Here is a 12,057-nt window from a genome sequence, read left to right as displayed (position 1 = left end):
CAAAGCGGCCAGGAGGAGGCGCCACAGCGGTGAGCTACCGACTCTGTCACACGTGGTGGAGAATGCGGGCATAGCAGTCCACCCCTGATACGAGGGGCCAGCGCCAAGACTGCGGACTATTGCCCAGAACAGTGTCTTGCGCGGACAGACGGTCGACCCAGATTGTGGGTACAGACCCGGACCCACCAAAGGGGTCCAGAGAGTGGGGATTGAACCGGGAGTAACCCGCTGAACCCCAACATGGAGGCTGAGAAGTTATTAAAATGGCTGCTAGAGAAGCAGCAGGAGCAGTCGGCCCAGCAGCACCAGCAGCAGATGCAAATGCTGCAGCAAATGACCACTCAGCAGCAGCTGCTGATGACTCAGCACCAAGAGAATCAGCAGCAGCTCCTCCGAGAGTTGGCCACCCAGCAGCGGGTGCAGCAGGAACATTTGGTGCAACAGATGGCCGCACTATTACGACCGGCAGGAGGCACCCCTGCTGTCCCCATGGGAACCGGACTGGGGGATACCCCAGGGGCACTACCGATACGTCTCACCAAGATGGGGCCCGAGGATGACCCAGAGGCCTATCTGGTGACATTTGAACGGGTGGCGACTGCTGCCCGGTGGCCCTCAGAACATTGGGCCACGTTACTAGCCCCTTATTTGACGGGGCAGGCTCAGGCCGCATATCGGAGCCTCGACCCCCGGGAAGCGCTCGAGTACGCCCGAGTCAAGGCGGCCATCCTAGACCATACCGGCATTAGTCCAGAGACCTACCGACAGCGTCTCCGCAAGGAACAATATCCTCCGGGGGCCCGACCCCGCGCTGTGGCCCAACGCATCCGAGACCACTGCTGGAGATGGTTGAACCCAGAGGGCCTGACGGGGCCCCAGGTCGCGGAGATGGTAGCCTTAGAGCAGTTCACCCAGATCCTACCCCCGGGAGGGAGGGCCTGGGTACGACGGCATCGCCCGGCCACCCTCTCCGCAGCAGTGGCCTTAATGGAGGATTACTTGTCGGCAGAGGGGGCGGAGGCACCACCCCGAGTGACCGGAAGCCTTGGTCGCAAGGGCGGCGCAGAGAAGGTAAATTCTCGTGGGGCGGGAGCCTCCGAACCACTGGCAGGCCACAGCCATGGGCGTCCGAGGCCTCCCAACCCTGAACCCCGACCCAAGTTACTACCGGGGACGACTTGGAGGGAGCGACAGCCCCCAGAGCGAACAGGCCCCCCCGGAGGAGGCACAAGCCCAGCCGAGTCCCGAGAGAGGTGCTGGGACTGCGGTCAAGAAGGACATTTCCGGCGAGATTGCCCTTTTATGGACTGCAGCTACGGGCAGGCCTGGATGGCCGGACAACGGGCACGGCAGAAAGGGGTAAGAAAATTGATAGTCCCGGTCCAGGTTGAAGGGAACCCCACCAATGCCCTCGTAGATTCGGGGTGTAGTCAGACCCTCATACGAGAGGGGCTGGTCCCAAACCTCAATCTTTCGGGGCCCCCGATCTACCTGCAGTGTGTGCATGGAGACATCCGCCAGTATCCCACAGCCTGGGTCAAGATGGGAGTAGGCGGCCGAGAGGAGGGTCTCCGAGTAGGAGTGGCCCCTAGGCTGGCCTACCCGGTGGTGTTGGGACGAGATTGGCCCGGCTTTGGAGAGGTCCTCCTAAGATATCAGCCACCCAAGCCCCGACCAGACAGGACTATAGCACCAGGAACGGGGCTGCTTGGGAGCAGGCTAAGGGATGACCCCGGCGAGGGGACCTCCTCGACGGCGGAGACCCCTGCGAGTGGTCCGGGAGCCAGACCCCGTTCGGTGGAGGACGCCCGGGTAGAGTTAGAGCGCAACGGGGACTTCTTACGTGAGCAACGGGAAGACCCAACCCTAAGCCGAGCCTGGGAACAAGCCACCAACCCTGCTGTTGAGGGGGACGGGATGGTACGGACTCCGCAGGGCCCCCGCTTTGAGGTATGGCAGGACCGCCTGTACCGAATAGCGCAGGAACCCCAGACCCGAGAGACGTTCCGCCAGCTGTTGGTCCCCCGGAGACTGCGAGCCGGCCTCCTCCACTTAGCCCACGCGAACCCTTGGGCTGGACACCTGGGACGCGAGAAGACCCTACAGAGGGTGGCCCGCCGGTTTTTCTGGCCAGGCATCCACCGGGAAGTGGCAGACTTTTGCGCCTCGTGCCCAGAATGCCAGCGAGCCGGACCGAAAGGGGTAGCTCCTGCACCCCTGGTACCCATGCCAGTCGTGGGGGTACCCTTTGAACGGATCGGGATGGACCTCGTCGGCCCCCTTGAGCAAAGCAAGACAGGGAACCGCTTTATACTAGTAGTCGTGGACTACGCCACACGCTATCCCGAAGCCGTGCCCCTAAAGACAGCGACGGCACCGACCATTGCGGGTGAACTAGTAAAGATTTTTGCCCGGGTGGGGATACCCGGTGAAATATTGACGGACCAGGGCACCAATGTGTCCTCCAAGTTAATAGCCGAGCTATGTCGCCTCCTCCATATCCGGACCCTCCGGACATCGGTGTACCACCCGCAGACCGATGGCTTGGTAGAGCGGTTCAACGGTACACTAAAAGCCATGTTGCGGAAGTTTGTGGAGGAGGACCCCTCACATTGGGACACCTTGTTGCCGGCCCTTTTGTTTGCGATAAGAGAGGTACCACAGGCCTCGACGGGGTTCTCGCCCTTCGAGCTCCTATACGGCAGGCAGCCCAGAGGAATACTGGACCTCCTGAAAGAGGAGTGGGAAGCACAGGAGACACGGGTCCTTGGGACCACACAATACGTGCTACAGCTCCGGGAGCGACTCCAAACGTTAGGGGCCTTCGCCCGTGAAAACCTGGAATGGGCCCAGGCAGGTCAGGAGCGCCTCTATAATCGAAGGGCAAGAGGGAGGAAGTTCGCCCCAGGCGATAGGGTGTTGCTGTTGCTGCCCTCTTCCGAGTCGAAGCTCCTGGCCAAATGGCAGGGTCCCTACGAAGTGATCCGACGAGTGGGACCAGTCGATTATGAGGTCAGACTACCTGGTCGACGCAAAGAGACCCGTATTTACCATATTAATCTCCTAAAGGCCTGGAAGACCCGGGAGGCCATGTTCATCGGCCCGTCCACCCCAGAGGCGGAACTTGGACCCCTAGCAGGAGATCTTCCCGACCCCGGACCGGCTGTGGTGGGGTCAGGCCTCGACCCCAGACAGAGAGGACAACTGCAACAGATGGTGGAGAAGTTCTCAGATGTATTATCGGCCCGCCCAGGCCGGACGACCCTAATGAGTCATCATATTGCCACAGACCCCGGGAAGAGAGTGACGGACAACCATCGACCGTTACCCAAGAAAATGTGGGACACCGTCCGGCGGGAGGTGGAGACGATGTTGGAGATGGGAGTGGTAGAAGAATCGACGAGCGAGTGGCGAAGCCCTATCGTCTTAGTACCGAAGACAGATGGGGCGACCCGGTTTTGTATCGACTTCAGAAAGGTCAACGCTATCTCTCGTTTTGATGCCTATCCAATGCCGAGAGTGGATGAACTGTTAGAGCGCCTTGGAGGAGCCAAGTACCTGTCAACTTTAGATTTAACTAAAGGATATTGGCAGATCCCACTGACGCCAAACTCCCGAGCAAAGACGGCCTTCCCTACGCCTTTCGGCCTCTTCCAGTTTGTAACCATGCCGTTCGGCTTGCACGGAGCCGCAGCCACGTTCCAACGCCTGATGAACAAGGTCCTCCAGCCCCACGACCAATACACGGCGGCGTACATCGACGATATCGTGGTTTATAGCCTTGACTGGGAGAGCCATTTACACCACCTGGCAGCAGTGCTACAAGCCCTCAGGGCGGCCGGCCTAACAGCTAACCCGGCGAAATGTCACTTAGGCCAAGAAGAGGTGACCTACCTGGGATACACGGTAGGAGGGGGGAAACTAACACCCCTGATTAGCAAGGTACAAGCCCTCAGAGATGTACCCACTCCCACAACGAAGAAACAAGTGCGTCAGTTCTTGGGATTAGCTGGGTACTATCGTCGTTTTGTACCAGACTTCGCATCCATAGCCGCCCCCCTGTCAGATCTAACGAAGAACTCCCAGCCTCGACAGGTACAGTGGACTACACAATGCGAGCGAGCCTTTAACACACTCAAGGAACGGCTCACTCAAGAACCAGTACTACGGCACCCCGACTTCACGAAAGAGTTTATACTCCAAACAGACGCTTCGGAAGTCGGCCTGGGCGCAGTACTCTCCCAGGAAGTAGACGGGGAGGAACATCCTGTACTGTATTTAAGTCGGAAGCTGTTCCCCCGAGAAAGACACTTCTCAACAATAGAGAAAGAGGCCTTGGCGGTACGGTGGGCTATCGACGCCCTCCGTTACTATCTGTTAGGGAATAGTTTTAAATTAATCACGGATCATGCCCCTTTGAGATGGATCCACAGCATGAAAGACACGAATGCTAGAATTATGCAGTGGTACCTCGCCCTCCAGCCTTACGACTTCCAGGTGCTCCACCGACCGGGTAAGGCCCATACTAACGCCGATTTCTTCTCCAGGCTAGGGGAGGAGGGCGAAGAATCGGATCAAGGAGGGGGATCCTTAGCGCAGGGGGTGGTCCGTGAGGGGGCTGTCAGGCTCCCCCCCAACTGCCGAGGACCTAAACAGTTAGCCCTGACGGCAGAGGATCCGTCACGCTTGTACGGGGTGTGTCTCAAATGCACAGAGAGTGCGAGAGGAGGGAACATACCCCAGCCTAGGCAGGCGGCCGTGGGAGGAGAACCCTTGCAGGAAGCCCTGGTGGAGGACCAGCCCACTCTCCTGGAACCGCCGAGAACTGTGACTTCTCCAGGTCAAGAGGGAGCCTCACTCTGGGGGGGACCAGCCGAGGCGGTGAACCACGAGACCTGTGGAGAATCAGGAGACCCGTGGGACACTCCAGCAGTGGAGCAGATAGGAGGCAGCTTAAGGGACGAGACGGACTGGTACGTCGGACCCGGTAAGCCTCAGCGTGTTTCGGTGGGACCCCCCCGCTGAGACGGTGGATAAGCCGGGTTGCCCATAGGCAGAGACTAATTTCCGGAACTTTGGGGCCAGTAGGCCATAAGGCCCAGTGACAAGGGCTAAGTTTCTAGACTTTGAGCCGGTAAGCTGAGCCGCTGCGGGACAAAGATTGCTTTCCGTGCTCTAGGCCATTAGGCCGGTTAGGATAACCCCCCCCCCCGGAGGGTTCTTAAGGGGGAGGGTGTGTGGTGGGGCGATTACCCCACACCTAGAGAGACTGGGCTGCGGCAGGCCTAGGCGCCTGCGTAGACGCGCGGCCAATCAGGAGAGGGCTTACTGGGAGCCAATAGGAAGACAGATTGGAGCCAGCCAATCAGAGCCCGGCTTAGCCATATAAAAGGCTGCCCAGAGCAGGAGCAGTCAGTCTGTCCCAGGCCTTCAGAGGGGAAGGTCTGTCTCCAGAGCTGGGAGGCCAGCACCACGGACAGCGCAGTGCAGGCCAGCCTGAGAGAGTGGGAGAAGGCCCTACTCCATAGCCTGCTAGGCGGCAGGCCTGGGAGGAGGAGGCCTAGCGTAGTGAAGGGCGGTTGGGGAAGTGGTCCAGAGGGATAGTCAGAGGAGGAAGGAGAAGGAAGACAGTGAGACTGTCACACGAGGGCCTCTGGACCGGGACTCAGAGTAGTGGGCGGGCCTGAGTCCCCCCCCCCTTTTCCCCCCTTTGTTTGCTGTGCTACCCCACGCGCAGCCACGGGCCGCAGGGAGCGGCTGGTCAGAACCACACCAGATCCTAGACGGTGAGGATCGGACTTGAAGGTGTGGGGCTGTCGTTTACCCTCCCCCCCCGGAAGGGGGTGTGATTGGACAAAGGGACACTGTCGGAGGGCAGTGCTCCGGAAGAGGACGCCGACGTCGGGAGCAACGCAAGTCCGTGCACCCCACAGAGGCGAGACGACAGGCGGAACGCCACCCAAAGAGGGCGCTCTACTGGCGCAAAACTAATTCCCCGAAGCGGCCAGGAGGAGACGCCACAGTGGTGAGCTACCGACTCTGTCACTGCATCACTTTGTTTTATAACTCCTCTCATTGAGCCTTTACATTTAATGTCATGTGCCTGAATGTGTGTTCATTGGTTATAAATCTGATTTAACGATATAGTACATCATATCCTACAAAATGTATATTTAAGTCCTATTTAAAGTAGCAGATTAATTGTTGATCTCTTGATGTTCTCCAGTTTCAGAAAACTAAACTGCAAGCGAATGAGTGTGCTGACTACTGGCAGGAGATACAATCAAGACAGTGCTATTGTAAGAACAACTAGGAGTCTGGTGGCACCTTAAAGACTAGCAGATTTATTTGGGCATAAGCTTTCATGGGTAAGCAATCCCACTCCTTCACATGCAACATCTGAGATGCATCTGAAGAAGTAGGGTTTTTTACCCACGAAATCTTATGCCCAAATAAATCTGCTAGTCTTTAAAGTGCCACCGGACTCCTTGTTGTTTTTACGCATACAGACTAATATGGCTACCTCTCTGATACTTGACTGTAAGAGTACATCTCTGGAGACTTCCGAGTCACAGTCAAGACTTTCAAAAGTGGATGCCTAATTTTAGGCTCATATGTTCATATTTAGGCACTAAGAGTGGCTTGACTTTCAAAGGTACTTACTGCGGAGATAAAAGAAGAAGGAAACATGCGTCAGGACCCTAATGAGGCCCTGGGCGATCACTACTTCCCACCACCCAACACAGATGTAATAAGGTTGAGCAGTGTCTGTATAAGAGAAACTAAAACTACTAATTATTCCTCAAAAAAGGCTTTTAATGACTTTCAACTATAAAGGCAACACAGACAAAATAAGAAAAGCAGAATTAAAGACCAACACTAAATAAGGATTAATATAAATGGCAAGTTGTGTTGAAGACAAGCACAAGTACAAATAATATTATGCATCAGGTACTTACTACTATTTTTAATACTGCAGTACTGATATAACCTGAGGTCAAATTATCCCAACTCCACTATTCTTAATATTGTAGTGTCAACACAACTTGACATCAAATCAGCTCAAGCAACCCAGACTTCTTTACTCCGTAACCTTACCCTGCATTCATCCAAAAAATACAGTTCAGTCAGCCGTTTTCCGCACTGGCCAGTTACAGATGGTCACAAAGTGCACATCCCTTTGGTTCAGGGGGTGTGGGTCAAGTTTCCCTTATGACCAAAACACACACACAGTTTTGTGCCTTAATTCTTTTTATCTTATCTGTCGTCCGTGTCTCAAAACAGACCAATCAATCGGGTTACGCCAAATGTTTACTGTGATTATTGTGGTTGCTTTAATACCCAATGGTTGTTTTAGTTTTATCGTTAGATAACTTATCTCCATATAGCCAATTATCTCAACTGTGAGTAATGTGGTTTTATAGGCTGTGTCTGAGGGCATGACCTATTTCACCATATAGGAGTGAGCATAACATTGTCTGGTTGCAGGTGTCTTTTGACCACAGGTTGCAGCTTAATTTTGCAAAGTTTGCTTTTTAAAGCTAATATTACAACGCTCGCTCTGTAAAATTTCCAGAAGTTTTAGGCCTAACACTGACAATACTGTTGTTCATTTTAAGCTTGACAATACTCTTGTTCAAATTATTCACACTCACCATCCATCCTCTCCCTTCTACTTAGGTGTGAGCTGCTCAGTGCTCAGCTCACTTAAAAATCGGGCCAGTTAGGTGCCTAAGTGTGGAGTTAGAAGCATAACTTTACAGAGCTACTTTTGAGAATTTTGGCCCAGAAGTCAGTTTTTGTTTTTTATTAAGAAGAGAATGTGTGGTTGGGAAACATGTTAACAGGGAGATAGTGTCAGGATTTTGATATTTTTCGAGGTTTCCCCATGGCACAATTTTATTTATTTATTTATTGGTAAGAAACTTTTGTACTAGCAGGACAAAAATAAGAATCACATTTGATGAATGTGATAATATTCTGCTCTCCGGTCCATGCCTCGGCTGATGTTCTATTCCCCTTTCACGTGTGGAACTTTGTGAGGAATACACCCCCCTCCCAGCATGGCAGCACTCCCACTGCTGGAAGTGGGAATTGAGTATATAGGTAGGACAGAGCTTAGACTTGTGCTGTGCAAGTCTGAGAGCATAATTTTACCCTAAATGAGGTATTTCTTTATGTGGGTATTTATTTTACATTCTTGCAGACTGTAATACTTTTCCATTCCATGCAATATATCTTTTTAATACAATAGAGTGTAACATTTAACATTTTTAAAAAAATTACCTTTGAAATCATGATTACTATGTATATTTTTAACAATATAATAAACTCTCATAAAACACTGGATTTTGATCTGTTGAACCATTGTGATTGATTCAGTGGTGGGGCTTTTTGTTTCTTCTACTAGAGTAAATGTGATCAGCCAATTTTTTTTTTTTTGAACCGTACTTGTATTGTTTTAATTCAGTGTTTAAATGTTATGTGACTGATGATTTTAAAAGAAGATTTCCTCTCGATGCAGCTGCCTCTTTTAGGACCACAGAAGTTAATTGTTCAAAAAAATCACTTTTTCTCTGTCTGTAAGTGAAAGCAGAAGATCAATTTATTTCCCAACCACAGGATTTACTTTCTTCCCAGGACTGCAGCTGCCATGACGCACACATGTTTTCTCAGAATGAGAAGAACTTGAAACTCACCATAATCACAGCTGTCACTTTCTACCCAGCCAGACACACCCAGAGTACTAGTCTCTCTTCAGGAATTTAATCCCCAGAATAATATAAAAACCACCATGCAAAATGACTTGTTTTATGCTAGCAACACTTTTTTCCCAGCTGTATAAAAGCTGGCTTGCTCTTTCTCAGAATTGTAGATGTGGGAAGGAAGGGGCATAAGACACGAAAAGAGGGGTTAAAGCCTGCACTACTGTCATTATTTTGATCTTTTCACAGCACAGATGCAACAACTCCCAGTTGAAATAAAAAAAAAAAGACAATTCTGTTCTGTAAAAGAATGAATCTATTGTCATTTAAAAATTTTATCTTCTTGATCTCATCTGGTTTCCAGAGCATACAATGTACTGTTGCTTCCTGTTTCATATAATATTAAGTCAGGGTGGACATTTCTGGGGCCAGATTTTCAACTGCTATAAATTGGTATAGTTTTGAGTTACGTCAATTTTGCTAGCTGAAGGTCTGGCTGTAGCCTGCAACAAACAAATGATGCTGTTGTCCAGGATGTACTTTCCTAGTGACAACAAAGAGATTTTGCAACATTGATATTTAAACACCACCCCTCCAAAAATGATCAAACCCAACACACGTACGCCGAACAGGAGAGGATGGAGAGATGTGAGGGGGCAGTTTCCAGCTCCCTGTTTCTCCCTACCAGCCCCATCCCTGAAATGATTTAGAACAGCTGGTGGGCTCCTCCAGGTTGTGCCACTGGTGTAGGGTTCTTAATAGATCCTACACAGGGCAGATAAATATATCAGAGTTCTGCTCCAGCACAACCCATTCGTGGCTTGTGAGTAGGATGGATGACTATACAGGGCTGTCAGCAAAACAGAGAGACTCTCTGGTAGTCCCCCACCAAAAGGGTACTACTTTGCTTGACACTTGTAGATAGGTTATGGTTCCTTTGTGCCTTAATGAATTATAGCATCTGGCCCATGATTCTGTACTTCTTACTCAGGCATAATTAAAACTGATGTTAATTGGAGCTTTGCCTGTATGCATATTGTAGAATCAGGCCCCTAATACGCCGGTATACAATAAATTACTCCATGCCAATTACAGCAGAAATAGATTTTTCTTCCACAAAGTTGATGGGATTGTCCCATTGTGTTCAATCAGGGTTAACATACCTATTGTAGATGATGGTATGCAAAATACATTGATATATGGAAGACTGAGTTTAATTCCTTGAAATAACCATATAAACATGCACTTCAATAATCCACTTTCCTTTTTGCTTGAATGAAAGCTTTGCCTTTGAAATACTGACCTTGCAACACAAGAAGTTTATAGGCTCAGATATTTCCATTGCAAATGAAGCCCTTGTTTTGATTTTGAATTTAGGCTTGGGGACTGTGAAAGAATTGCAGCATTAATCCTAAATTTTATAGTCTTTATTGACCAAAAGATGTTATCGCATAATCATGCTTTAAATGGAGCGGCTATAGTGCTAGATCCTTCTGGGACACTCACTTTATTTTGTTTTATTTATTTTTTACAATGCAACGCATTTGTTTTCTAGAGGAATTCATATCTACACTGTGATCCATACACGTTATATAGCAGTGGGCTCATAAAACTACAGTCCAGTGCTGACTCAGGAGCACACTTTAAGTCAGAGGCTGAAAAAGAACAAAGTTGGTTCGATAAATTATGGCCGTACATGCCATTTCAGAGACTGCCTAAATCCAATTCTTTAGCAAGCTGGCAACAGCAAAATAGTAAAGTCCTACCAAATCAAAAGAAGTTCAATCAAATGCTTGCTGCTAGCCTTAAGTCCCTAATTGCACAGTAATGCAGGACTAAACAAATTTCTACCTAAAACTGCTGTAATGGAAAGCTGTGGTTGAGTCCTGGTTCAATTTCACACCACTACTGTGCTGTGGATACCCAAGTCATTTTCAGTATATTAATGGCCACTTGGGGTGGCAAACAGTTTGATGCTGACTGCTGTGTAGTGCTCTTGTCTTAAGCTCTGTAAGGCTGAAAAATAGTGTTTACATTTATTCAGCCTATTTAAACAAAGGAAATAGCACAGGAAACAGTTTCCTTGCGCAACGTTTGTATTTGCTGCCCTGCCACATCCTTGCTATTGCATGGAGACTATCTTAGACACATTTAAGTGATACTCTGACAAGATTTTTATTGTTTTTTTAATATATGTTTCATAAAACATGATTCTAGGAGCTGCACTCCTCCAGAGTATAGAAACTTGTCATGAGGCCTATGTTTCTACTCAAAACTGTTCAAGTTCTGTATTTCAAGTAGCAAATATCTTGAATGACATGCTGGTAAACAATATATGCACCAAGAATTATTCATTTGAATTTTAAATAAACAAATCTGAGAACCACAACATACATTCAGAAAAATTGCAAATGGAAAGAGGTGAAATACATTTAATAAATAGCTTTTTGTTCACCCATTTCTATTTAGTCAAATCAATGTAATTTTCATTAAGACTGACCAAGTCTCAGGACAAAATGCCATTTAAAAAATGAACACCTCTGTGACAGTAGAAACTGCTGATTTGGATTTATTAGAAGCAAAATGTAAATGTATACTTACAGTTTCACTGCTCTATTAAAATATTGTGTGCTGCTATTGGCTCTTTCTAGTTTCTGGCCTTAAATCCATAAGTGAAGATTTATTATCATGTTGTTTTTCTTAATTCTTTATATAACACCCAATAGTTTCCTAGGTGCTGTACAAATAGTGGCAAAGGATTATAATATACTGGTGTTTCATTAAAAGCTCAAAATTGGCTATGCCATTATTTATGCTGCAGTTGAGAAGGTCTGGATACTTGATAACCGTATACATCTTAAAATGGAAGGAGGGACGGGGGATGGGAAAGTGTATGCATACACATTTTACTTGGTACAAGTTCACTGGCATTATACCAGATATGAGTCTCTATAATTTATAGGGCAATTTGAATTCCTGTTAGACTACAGTGGGCAGGCCTCTTAAATTCTAACTAATGTTGGTCCTATCAGCACCATGCTGGCCCATTCATTTCCCAGTTCATGGATGGGTAGATAAATTTCCAACCTTTGATCTATTTTTTTTGTTTTTTTGTTTTGGCTTGTAAGATAGTGATTAAGAACTGCATATGTCAGCCAACACTTTATGCTAGGAGGGTGATCTTGCCTTCAGACACAGATGGGGGCGGGGGACATGAGGGAAGAGATGAATGTGTTTCTTGGAAGATTTGAGGGTGATCATCCTGGCGACTGACTTCAAGATGTTGCTTTGTGCCTCAACTTCCTCAATGCAGCTTTGGTCAAGGAGGTCAGATTTAGCCAAGGTGGGGAAA

The sequence above is a fragment of the Malaclemys terrapin genome, chromosome 2 (assembly GCF_027887155.1).
Source record: "Malaclemys terrapin pileata isolate rMalTer1 chromosome 2, rMalTer1.hap1, whole genome shotgun sequence".
In the NCBI taxonomy this organism is placed as follows: Eukaryota; Metazoa; Chordata; order Testudines; family Emydidae; genus Malaclemys; species Malaclemys terrapin.
This window is presented reverse-complemented; position numbering follows the sequence as displayed.